Source organism: Anolis sagrei, chromosome 4 (assembly GCF_037176765.1).
Source record: "Anolis sagrei isolate rAnoSag1 chromosome 4, rAnoSag1.mat, whole genome shotgun sequence".
NCBI classification, from domain to species: Eukaryota; Metazoa; Chordata; class Lepidosauria; order Squamata; family Dactyloidae; genus Anolis; species Anolis sagrei.
This window is the reverse complement of record NC_090024.1, coordinates 156,442,403-156,456,109: the sequence shown is the minus strand read 5'-3', so window position 1 is coordinate 156,456,109 and position 13,707 is coordinate 156,442,403.

Sequence of the window (13,707 nt, the reverse complement as noted above, 5' to 3'; positions counted from 1 at the left end):
GAGAGCGAAGGATAGTCAATTTTACACGGATGAAGGAGGAAAACGAGAAAAAATGGGGGAAATGGTTTTCTTCCTTCAATCCCCCCCCCCTCAATAAAATGAACTATCCTTCTCTCTCTAGCACTTCTTACTGGCCTCTGTCTGGATAACAGTACCAAAATTACTTGTTTGGATTGACATTTCCATTAACTCATTATCATCAATTGTCAATATTCATATTGATGTAATGCACACTATGGTGAAAGATTAAAAGTAAATGACTTACATAAAGCCACTTAATGGTTTTCAGGCTGGGAGAGTCAAACATGGGACTTCCTGATACATAGATCACCTTCTTGCCTACTATATTACATAAGCTCCTTGTGGCACAGAAATTGATGACCCAGCCTCTCCAGACATGTTCAAAATCAACCTTTTGAAGGTGAGGACAAAGGGGGGAAGCAGGAGGATGAGAAACAACTCTATTTTAAAAGCAGTTGAAAAAGTGAAACAGCAAATGATTAAGTGGGACTGCCCCTGACAGATCAGGACAATTGGGGGACATGCAGAAAGTAAAATCATAACAGACACCTGATGGGCAATATACATTTTCTAAGTGATAATATAATTATGATAAGGACCTAATGCTGGAAAATGCTACATTTATTTTTTAATCAGCTGCATTTTCAAATGAAAAGCAATACAGTCATCTACCATATATACCTTGATGTATAAGTTGAGAGTAGGTTTGGGAACCAAAATTATGGATTTTGATATGACCCATGGATAAGTTGAAGGTCAATCTTTAGTGAGGAGAAAGTGCCAGTGTTGCTTCATTTTCCCTCCCAGATATTAAAAGGGGCTGGAAAGGACCCTGTGGCAGAGACAGATTGGGGGAGGGGGGAGGGAGGCAATGCTTTTAAAAGGTTTTCCCAGGATGAAACAAGTTCTTCCCTTTTGCTATTCTACTCCTTTTTTCATAAGAGCTTAAGTACAGTACTACTTACATTGACCCAGAGATACACTGACCAAGGTTCTTTGAGTCAGTTTTTTTTAATTAAAATTTCTAGACATACAGATGAATGTATGCAGTTAAAAAAGGATATGTTCTGCATGGAAAAAACAACCTGAAAAAAGTGTTTAGATTACAGCCAACCCAAATAATTACCATTTTGGTTTGTTTGGAAACACACAACCTTATCACATGAGCCAGGCAAAGTGTCCCACTTCACCTGGCTTCGCTAAAGAAACAGAGGGGCAGCAGGGCAAATCAACTGCCCTGCACACAGCTCCCTTGCAGTAATGCTTTCCCCATCACATGTAGGAAGTGTCGCATGAGAGTCAGCCTCCCATGTATTACACTTTCACTCCAACTGTGGTCGGGGCCTCTACCAGAAGTCTAGTGATGTCGTGGGATGGACAGCATGCCCATCCATTGCTGAACTGTTGGGGAAGCATCCTAGAATGCTTCCCAAGCCCCATCTGGTGAGGTTGTAAGAAAATATAGGCCAATAGCATAAAATAAAACATAAATTATAAGAAGGGCACTGCTTTCAATCCTGTACTGGTGTCAAGTCTCTGCCTCTTTGACTAATATAAAATGCAAATACATATTAATGCTTTAATAGTGATTCAAAACTGATACTCAGGCAAAAGGAGATGGGCTACTGTTAATCGAAGACCTATATCTTGAAAATAAAATTGTGTATTAACACCTGAATAAGAAAAACCCTACCTTGAAGCAATGTTCAGGCAGTTTGGCACTCCAAAATAGAACCAGTCCTAACTATCACCCTTCACTCCTCAATATCTTGACTAAGGCCTCTTCCACAGAGTTGTGTAAAATCCACACTGAACTGGATTATATGACAATATGTACTCAGATAATACAGTTCAAGGCAGATAGTACAGATTATCTGCCTTGATATTCTGGGTTATATGGCTGTGTGGAAGGGCTCTAAGAAACAAAAGAGTTAAAGGAAAGGAATTCAATCTGCAGACATGAACCAGGTGGATCTTGTCCTGAAAGCTCCAACAGTTGACCTCTTAAAATATAGGCCATCATTTCTAAGCCAGCAAACCCCAAAAATCATGGCCAAAGCAGGTCATCTTTATTCCAGGGCACTGTGTCCAAACAGGCCTTATGACTCTGCAAGCAAAATAGCAAAGCTGTGGAAAAGCTCAGGCCCTCACATTTTGTCAATAAAAGGAAGTATTTCAAAGCTGAAAGCCAGCTTCAGCTTTTTCTGTTAAATGCAGACAGGAACAATTTATACAACTACTAGAGGAGGCAAAGAATGGAAAATGTCAAAGCACAAACAGTTAACCCTTTTGTCATCAAATGAAAAGAACAGTCTGTAAAATTCACATCGCCAGGCATGCTATTGTCTACCTGCCTTGTGGAGACAACGGAAGTCTGGCTGCTTCTTCTTTGCCTACCACTCCAGGTACCTTTGACACTTTAGAAAACTCACCACCAACAGTGCCAGCAGGAGATTCAGGCTGAGAAAAAGAAATGGTTTCAGATTCATTTATGTAAGCATATGAATCAGCTCAGTTCTTTTATATTCCAGCTTTTTAAAAGACTTAGCCATAAAAATCAATAGCACAATTGTATGGCTGTTTTGAATGTATCCTTGTTAAGGGACAGCTGAGGCACTTAATAGTGTGAGTCTGGAAGCTAGGTCATCAGTCCAATAATCACTTGATTTTCCTGTAGTTCTCAGCTCTGTCCAACACAGTTACAAGGTCATGATCACCCCAACCTTCACAGAAATGAAGAAAGCGATTGCATTTTTGTAAATAGAACATAGTATCTTTCCAGACCAAATCTTACCAATGTGAAAAGATTAATTAAATAATGCTATACATATTTATTTATTTATTTATTTATTTGGGGTTCTTTTACCCCGCCCTTCTCACCCCGAAGGGGACTCAGGGCGGCTTACAAAAGCAAGGCACAATTTGATGCCTGCATCATAAAAACAATCAACACAAAATTACAACAATACATAGTTAACACCAAATATACATTATAACCATAAAATCAATAAAATCAATAAAACCAAATACAAACCCAGATACATATACTCTACTTATAAAACAAGAGCACTGATAAAGTAAGTTGTCACATCATGACAAGTAGAAGGAAGACAGGACTGTTTTCAATTTCAAAATTTTGGGCTCATGCATTTCATTCCTAGTTTGTAAAAGAAAAAAATGCACAAAATGATTGCTTTGATTATTAATAACTAGCTTGGGTACCCAGCATTGCCTGGGTTATTAGAAGAAATCATTTTTTTATTTTACAAAATTCATAAGGTTGTGGGTGTACTACAACTCACATCATGTCAGGTTAACCCCCTGAAACTTTATCAATTCTTAAAGTTTGTCATGTTGGGCAAGTTTGCTCTAGATGCAGCATCAGTGGAGTTCATTGTGCTCTCCAGCTGCAAAGTGAATTACAAGTCCCACCATGGGGAGTCAGCCTTGTCAAATCCCTCCAGTACGTTCAGTTGGTCATGGGGGTTCTGTGTGCCAAGTTTAGTCCAGATCCATCATCGGTGGGGGTGAAGAGTGCTCTTTGCTTATAGGTGAATTATAAATCCCAGTACCCACAACTAACAAATGTCAAGGCCAATTCCACTGCCAACTCACTGGTATTCAAATTTTGGCATATTGGGTACGCGTGCTGAGTTTAGCACAGATCCATCATTGCTTGTGTTCACAGTGCTCTCAGGATATATGTGAATTATGATTCCTATAAATCAAGGTGAATTTTTCCCAAAGCCCTCCTGTATTTTTTTGTTGGTCATGGGGGTTTTGAGTACCAAGTTAGGTCCTGGGCCATCATTGATGGGGTCCAGAGTGCCCTTTGATTGTAGGTGAACTATAAATCCCAGTATCTAGAATGCTTATAAATCAATGTGAATTCCTCCTAAACCCCTCCATTATTTTTCTTTGGTCATGGGGTTCCTTGTGCCAAATGTGTTCCAGATCCATTGTCAGTGTGGGTCACCGAGCTATGGATGAATTACAACTTCCATTATGTGGAGTCAATCCCCCAAACTCCTCCAGTATGTTTAGTAGCTGCTCAGTTCTACTCTGTTTGTTGTGCATACAGAGTTGAAAAGAGTAGAAAAGGGTTAAGGGACAGGCAGTGGGCAGGATCTTGCAAATTCCACACCAATGGAGAGAGTAAGAAATGTTGGGATGTCTCTGTGGTGGAAGAAACATGTAAAATCTAGGATGAAATTTTCACCGAATGAAAGCATTCCTTGTGCGGTGTGCAGCATGGTGTTTGGTGAGGACATTGGCAAGGGTTGGGCTACGTGTTCATGGCACTCGCTATACCCTAAAATGCCATTGGAGGTAGGGCTTTTGGTGGCTTCTCAGCACTGTGGGTTAAAGCTGTTTGTGGAAGTGGGAGCCTGTCTATGGAAGGGGGCTCCCCAGCCACAAACACACAAACATATTTTCATTTTTAGGAAATATAGATATAGAAATAATATAGATAAAATTAGGTGGACTTGACAGACAGCAAAACGTAACTGAATTTTTTGTTAGCACGGAAAGGGCTTCTTTTTTAATGATCTTTACAGATTGCTATGAAGGGGATAAAAGGTTTATTCAAGAAATGGAGAATAAGCTTCATTTCAGAACATATTTCAGAAGATTTGATAACTATTTTTGGTTTATAATTGAACAACATTTGGCACATATGCTCTATTATTTATTTATTTATTTATTTATTTATTTATTTATTTATACCTTGCTTTTTCTCTCCACTATGAAACTCAAAGCAGCACATATTCTCTGAATTTACAATTGAAAGTGTCATATGAAAAAGGAAAAATGCACCTGGCAGAGGAGGGTCCATCTATACTGCCATATAATGGAGTTTGAAATTTTATTATATGGTCAATGTTAACTCATATGATGAAGTTCAGTGCAGTCAAACTAATATGAGTCTACACTGACCATATAATGCAGTTTCAAACTTTATTATATGGCAATATAGATTGGTTACAGACACAAGTAAATGTTATAAGTAAAGGTCAGTTCCAATGTCACATTTTCCAGTTAAGAGATAATTTCCCCAAAAGATTTCAACTTCAGGACACTCCTGAAAATGCTATCTTTTAATAGATTGAAAAGAAATATAGTCCTTTAAAGCAATGGAGATAGACTTCGATTCTTAGCATATATTTATGGGAGATGTCCTAGATATGTCCTTGATTGATTCTTCCATATCAAAATAAATTGCTGTTCAGAAAGCCACCAAAATAGACTCAGGTGTGAAACAAGTATATAATGATTTTAGGCAAAATTCAACAAAAGAGCACTATTGCGCTACAGCTGAAATTTGCAAGTATTTGCTTCATTCAGTAGAGGTCTATATAATTCACACAATGTGGCAGTATAAATATTATATTTCTTCGTATTCTCCTCTTAAGTCACATTTTGATTAAAGCACACAAGTTTTAAGGCTGTCACATTGCTTATTAAATATTCTGTATTGCACTCAACAAGTGTCTTCAATATCTGGGAGGCAGGAAAAGCAACAAAGTCTCAGAATTTTAAGTAGATTACTATTGGCATGGCTATTTGCTCGCTCCACTTTCCAAATAGCAAGCAACCCTCTCCCCTTTATTAAAAGGAATTCTAATTTCTATTAATGGCCTGCTATTTTGTTTAGTGGAATTATTGGAATCATGCAGTATCATGATGATTACTTTATGTATGAATTTTAGAAAGATTATTTCATGCACTATTTCTGGTAAATTGTTAATAGACTGATGATCCCTGCAGGAGTGGACTATAATTAATTTACTATATTTATATCCCACCTTTCTCCACCCCAAGGGGGACTCAAGGTGGCTTACAGATAGGCAACAATTCAATGCTTTAACAGCAATATACAATTAAAATAAACATTTACATTAAATAAAGATGAAAATTTAAATACATTAAAGCATTTTAAAATGTAACAGTCACTATAAAACTATGCTATCCGCAAACATAATCCAGATCATTCCGGTAGTCATTGCACATAATTCCAATCCATCTGTTGAACTATAGGCCTTCTTTGAAGGTTTGATTCCAGAGCCACATTTTCATTCTCTTTCTGAAGGTCAGGGAGGAGGGGGCTGATCTAACATCACTGGAAAGGAAATTCCACAGCCGAAGGGTCATCACTGAAAAGGTCCTATCTCTCGTTCCCACCAATCGAGCCTGCAAAGGAGACAGGACCAAGAGTAGGGCCTCCCCGAACGATCTTAATCTCCAAGATGGTTCATAGGGGAAGATATGTTTATACAGGTAAGCTGGGCCTCAAAATGTTTGCACAATTTATTACTCAGAAATCATATTCCCCCCCCCCCCAGGCCCATAGCCAGGATTTCGTTTCGGGGGGGGGGGGTAAATTTTTTCAGGGGGCTTTCCGGGGGGGGGCTGAGTTTCGGGGGGGGGGGCTGAGTCTGAGTGAAAGAGGGTCTAGCCTAGCAAACCTTTTGTATCATTACCCCAATACCCCCATGCATAGGGGATATATTGAGTATGGTGATCAGATCATGATATGAATAAACATAACAGTTTAAATAATGCACCAGTAATGCCTTTTCGTGAACCACCATGAGAATTTGGGGGGGGAGGCTGAAGCCCCTCAAGCCGCTCCCCCCCCCCCGGCTACATGCCTCCCCTCCCAATATGAATGAATTGTCGGAGCCTCAGCCTGTAAACTGCCAGTAGGCTATTTCCTCTGTTTATCAAACCTCCCCCTGTTAAGAAAACAGTCTACACAATATAAATGCATAATCTTCTTACTAAACATATCACCTTGGGGAGAGTCAGTTATGAAGAAAAGCCCTAAGAACGCCAATCTCTTAGATACTATCAGGGCAGACCAAACTCATTCATAACTTTTTCCCTCATGAACCTCCAGAAATCCACTTCACTCTTCTTCACTCATTCATAAATTCTAGAAGTCTATTCATAAAGTTATGTTTAATATTTCTCCCGTGCTCTTGAAATCCTAGCAGATTGCCACCCCAGGAAAGTCAAACAGACTGCGTCCCCCTTTTCCTTTCCAAAGTGTAACCTGGAATGTCTGTCTAGCCACACCTGGATGTTTATATTCAATTCACAGAATCTTATCATATTAGGACAGGGGGCATAAGATGTAAATGCTCAAGGTACACACACACAAAGTACTTCCTACTTCCATAGATGAGGTCTTTTCTGCCCCCAGGCTATCTTAACTACTTGGAAGGTGAACTAGCTATGCAGGGAACAAATCAGAGACTGTATAGTTGAATCAAAGAAGAGTGTATTGACTGACAAGAATGTTAGACTTTCTTTCCTCCTGAGTCTCACTATAAAGTCTTTATGAAGAGAGAGAAAGTATTTGGGAGATAGACACAGTTCTGGCTGAACTGAGGTTCTTGAACCTTTATTTCCTCTTGTCTATTTCTTGTATGATGTTCAACTGTCTCTAAAATGGTCTCAATAATTTACTCTGACTGGACATGCTATTTTATAGACCTAATGGCCTTCCTCTCTCCTCAACTTTCAGTCACGAAAAGACTGATCCTTCTAAGAACCAGAAGTGCCTTGCCTGAGGCTCTACCACTGAGGACATTCTTAAAGGGGCAGGGCAATGGAGGCTTCAAATGTAAAGAGGCTGCCTAGACTGACTCCCCCAAACTATACATAAACTATTCATCCCACCACCTAAAAAGGGTTTAACTAGGGGTAAACAGTGGGGGTCTTCATGGGGCATGACAAGGGTCATAGTAACTCAGTTACCTGAAACTTCTTCCAATTGATAAATTCTCATTTCATAGACATTTTTCTTGCTGTCACTGAGGGGGTTTTCAGACTTTCCATTGATATCTGCTGATGAGAGTGAGAGCATAAATTGCGGGAAAGGTTTCATCGATTGTACTGTTTATCACTCAGATTTCTCACTGCCTTTTTCTGAACCCACACCTTTCTGTGTCCCTGAGCTGAATTATTAAGCCAATCAAGGACTCATTTACATGTTGCCTCACCAAATTCCTGGGGTTCATGCCCCTCTCAGGGGTGGAACAACAAATGAACTCAGACTTCAAACCAATGAAAGACAGCTGTTTATTTTCCCTGCTATGGGGGAACACATGGGGAGGTAGGGAGTGTGAATTGCTTATCCTGGGAATTTACAGAAGTGCAATTGATCTGTTGAATAGGTTGCAGCTTTCCCCTTAACTGTTACTGTAAAAAACAACTCAGTCTGGGCCTAGGTAATATTTAGATAAGATAACAGTAGAGAATCACAGAACTATCCAGGTAGGACTAGGAAAGAATCCTACTTGAAAACCTGTAGAGTTGACAATATTGAAAAAGATTAGCCTGACATTTAATTATACCTGTTCTGAGTAAAGCAATGATCCTTTCCAGTTGAGTGCTCATTCTGTGGTTCCACTCTGGGACTTCAAATATTACTTCTACATCATATTAAGATCAATACATATAAACCAGCTTCCACATAATGCCTTTACTATTTGAATTGGGACACAGCATAACCTACCATGCCCTTAAAAATGGTCCAAATATGATGACATTCTGCTGTGGAAAGTAAGCAGTCTCTATTTTGTGAGGAGACACCAGTAAAAGGTATTCTCAACTACTTGGAGAAGGAATGAATGAATAAATAAAGCCCAATCAGAGGCAAAATTAATCCAAAGATTTAAACAAAACAAAACAAACCCAATTGATATAGCTGAGCTGCACATTACCATTCACTCCAGAAGTGTATCAATAGGTCTGTGATCCTTCTGATGTCATCCTATCTTCTTACTCTACAAAACTACAGGGGGAAACATGGACAGACAAAATGAAGAAGTGAATACAAAGAGGACACTATCATGAAAACAATTATACAGCAATAAGAGAATATGTAACCTAAAATAAAGTCAATATGTAAACAATAGAACTAAAGCACATGTGTACAACAGATAATTGCCTCCTGAAACTAAATGTAATATATAGAATATTGCAAAGGCAGCAGATGAAAGTAAGTAAACATAAGAATTAAAGACCATAAAAATATCAGAAAATTATTGGCAAAATACTTTTAAGCCATGTACCTTTAACCACAAGATTGAGATTTTGGACAGTCTTTACTAAAAAGCTTTCCTAATAGCCCTTGGAGCTGTGAAGTGTGTGTGTAGGTGTGTGTGTGAGGATCAACTTAAGAAGCTGCAAGTTGCTTCTGCTATGAGAGAATTGGCCATCTCCAAAGACATTGCCCAGGAGACTCCCTGAGTTTTTGATGTTTTACCATCCTTGTCAGAGGCTTATATCATGTTCCCACATGGGGAGCTGAAGCTGACAAAGGGAGCTCATCTGCATTTTCCCTGGATTCAAACCTACAACCTGTCAGTCTTCAGTCCTGCCGGCACAAGGGTTTAACCCATTGCACCACCAGGGGCTTCAGGGGCTGTGAGGTGTTAAGTGAGCTCTACTAAAGGCTGTACTGCTGACAAGGTTATAAATTGGTAAATGAAATTTTTATCAAATCTTCAAAAATGAGTCTTCAAAAGTTGAAATGAGACATAGAACTACTATCATGAATAAGCATTAATTGTAATGGATGATAAGAAGTTGAACAAGCTTTACTGATGAGCTGTAATTATCATAACAAACTTTGCTGAAGAGCTGTGCAACTACCTCCGGAACTATGAAATCATTTCAAAAAGAACGTTATCATCAATTAAGAACAGATAATTTATTTTCCAAAAATTACTCATGGTATTTTCTAAACTCCAAGAAGCCCTCACATATTACACTCATAGAGTGTGCCTTGTGTGTGTCACAATTCCCCTTAGACCAGGCAAGCATTAGCCATATATATTGGTGTATAAGCATGAATAATATCTGTACAAGATATGCAGTTAAAGAGGAAGGAAATACATTATGATCCCCACAAGAAGGACTAACTGGGAATCCAGGATTGGTGCGGGGGGGGGGGTGAAATTAGAGGGGAAACAGAAGGAAAAAAGGGATTTTATAAAAAAATGACTTTTGTTTTGTCTAATTGAAATTAATTCTGTATGACATGTTCCAGAAGCATTCTCTTCTGACCTTTCGCCTCTATCTATGGCAGGCATATTCAAAAGTTGTGAGGTCCTCGCAGCCTCTGAGGATGCCTGCCATAGATGCAGGTAAAACATCAGGAGAAAATGCTTCTGGAACATGGCCATACAGCCCGGAAAACTCACAACAACCCATTAATTCTTTTATTAGGCAAATTACATTATCTTATCATACCAACATTTTGTTTTATCTTTGTGCTCTATCACATTCATACTCTTATTTATGCCAATGGAGAACATGTACCTGTTTCAATACATTCAAAAAACAAATCACTTTTTGAGTTAAAGCTTAAATTTGCAAACATGATTAAAATGCAGCAGAAAACGATTATCAGGCAGAGAGTGTCTTTGAACTTTGTCAGCACAAAAACAACCTGTCTGATTGAAATTTAAATTGTGCTGATTGACAAAAAAATATAACATTTAAAAAAATCTCTCCCACAAACAGAATAGAAGCCTTCTTTGCCTCGGTCTTCTCACAAAAAGAGAGTCTTCAACCTCAGCAAGATGGAGTGGATGAGGGATTGGAGGACATCCAACCCCAAATTGGGAAAGAAGTCGTCCAGGAATACCTGGCCGCTCTTAATGAGTTCAAGTCCCCAGGACCAGATCAACTACACCCAAGAGTATTGAAGGAACTAGCGGAAGTCATTTCGGAACCATTGGCAACCATCTTTGAGAGTTCTTGGAGAACGGGAGAAGTTCCAGCAGATTGGAGGAGGGCCAATGTGGTCCCAATCTTCAAGAAGGGAAAAAAGGACGACCCAAACAACTACCGTCCGGTCAGCCTCACGTCGATACCGGGCAAGATTCTGGAAAAGATTGTTAAGGAAGTGGTCTGCAAACACTTAGAAACAAATGCAGTCATCGCTAATAGTCAACATGGATTTATCAAAAACAAGTCATGCCAGACTAATCTGATCTCTTTCTTCGATAGAGCTACAAGCTGGGTAGATGCGGGGAATGCCGTGGATGTAGCGTACCTGGATTTCAGTAAGGCCTTCGACAAGGTCCCCCATGACCTTCTGGCAAGGAAACTAGTCCAATGTGGGCTAGGCAAAACTACGGTGAGGTGGATCTGTAATTGGTTAAGTGGACGAACACAGAGAGTGCTCACTAATGCTTCCTCTTCATCTTGGAAAGAAGTGACGAGCGGAGTGCCGCAGGGTTCCGTCCTGGGCCCGGTCCTGTTCAACATCTTTATTAATGACTTAGATGAAGGGCTAGAAGGCATGATCATCAAGTTTGCAGACGACACCAAATTGGGAGGGATAGCCAATAGTCCAGAGGACAGGAGCAGAATTCAAAACGATCTTGACAGATTAGAGAGATGGGCCAAAACTAACAAAATGAAGTTCAACAGTGACAAATGCAAGATACTCCACTTTGGCAGAAAAAATGAGATGCAAAGATACAGAATGGGGGACGCCTGGCTCGAGAGCAGTACGTGTGAAAAAGATCTTGGAGTCCTCGTGGACAACAAGTTAAACATGAGCCAACAATGTGATGTGGCGGCAAAAAAAGCCAATGGGATTTTGGCCTGCATCAATAGGAGCATAGTGTCTAGATCTAAGGAAGTAATGCTACCCCTCTATTCTGCTTTGGTTAGACCACATCTGGAATATTTTGTCCAATTCTGGGCACCACAATTCAAGAGAGATATTGACAAGCTGGAAAGTGTCCAGAAGAGGGCGACTAAAATGATCAAGGGTCTGGAGAACAAGCCCTATGAGGAGCGGCTTAGGGAACTGGGCATGTTTAGCCTGAAGAAGAGAAGGCTGAGAGGAGATATGATAGCCATGTATAAATATGTGAGAGGAAGCCACAGGGAGGAGGGAGCTAGCTTGTTTTCTGCTTCCTTGGAGACTAGGACACGGAACAATGGCTTCAAACTACAAGAAAGGAGATTCCATCTGAACATTAGGAAGAACTTCCTGACTGTGAGAGCCGTTCAGCAGTGGAACTCTCTGCCCCGGAGTGTGGTGGAGGCTCCTTCTTTGGAAGCTTTTAAACAGAGGCTGGATGGCCATCTGTCAGGGGTGATTTGAATGCAATATTCCTGCTTCTTGGCAGGGGGTTGGACTGGATGGCCCATGAGGTCTCTTCCAACTCTTTGATTCTATGATTCTATGATTCTATGATTCTACGGTAATTATATAACTTTTATTTTAAATCTATTATCTCATGACCACCCACAATTTGGTATAGCAAAACCTGTGAATACTCATGAGAAAAACCTTATCAGAAGACTTGCTGCATAAAATGCTTTACATTAGAAGTAACCACAAGACAGTTTTCAGCACCGAAAGTTCAATTAGACTTCTAAAAGCAATTTGCAACAAAAAACCCTACAAGATATATTTGCCAATACCTGCTTTGACATCCAACTGTTTTATACAGTTCCAGTTACTGTTTCTGTACTGAAAGATCATTCAGCAAGCAAATTAATTGAAAACATGACTAAGAAGCACAACTAGTCAAAACTGACTTAATCATCTAGCTGTTTTGTGCATGGAAAATGATTTAGCTAAGCAAGTTGATTTTACTGGCGTTATTAAAAAAATGGATCAACAAAAACTAAAAAAAATATACTGCAAGAATCTGAGATTTCTTCTCCTTGTCTTGAAAACCAGAATGAGAAGCTGGGCACTGAAATCTGAGAAAGCAAATGTTTTTCTTTGGGCATTTAAATTGCTCAGTTCCTATTCCTTTTTAGTGTTTATATATTTATGTTTTGTGTGCTACTGCATGTGTGTGCATGTATATGCAATTGCTATCAGACTTGTTTAATTCCTAGTGTCATTTTAACTTTGCATTTGTTTAGCCACCAGGGAACATTCATCCTTAAGGATAAGATTAAAAATTGCTGGAATAAAATAAAAATATAAAGGAAACCATTCTAATGAGCTCATGAGTATGATACACAACTCTGGGACTATTCTAATATATCATATACTCCAGGGAAAGTGTAGACTGCTTTCCAGTTGCTCTTTGCCTAGTAGAATGCATTTAGAAAAGCTGAATTCATTGATTCACCTAGTTACAGTTTAGATTTCTGTAAAATTAAGTGCATGCTCAATTAAGATGATCAGGTCTTCCTGCTATAACTATTGAAAACGTCATAAATGGAAAACATGCAACTAAGGCCAAAAATTGAACAACAGTTTTATTACTTCACTGACAAATAGTAAATGAACAAAACTGTCATATCCAGTTTAATTGGAGAGTCTACATGAAATGAATTCCAGCACTAAACATCCTCCAAAATAATTGCTTACAGGAATCATCCACAAAATTGATCCCATCGAGTCCATACAGCTGCCTTGAGCACTGTAGTGAGAATGATAAAAGGCGTTGAGATACCCGATCTTTGTGTGTGTGGTGGGAAAATTTACAAACATCATCACTGAAACATGCAGGAGCAGAGAGAGGTAATTAGTAAAGTGCAAGGGAAAAAAATCAGTCATTAAGGTGTTTTCATGTAGTCTGTTTATCACTCACTCAGATGAGCAAGGTTGTTACCAACTTATATAATTTCAGAGATAAAAATGAGGGCTGCAAAGATGTTACCTTGGCCTGTGACACTTCCAGGTTC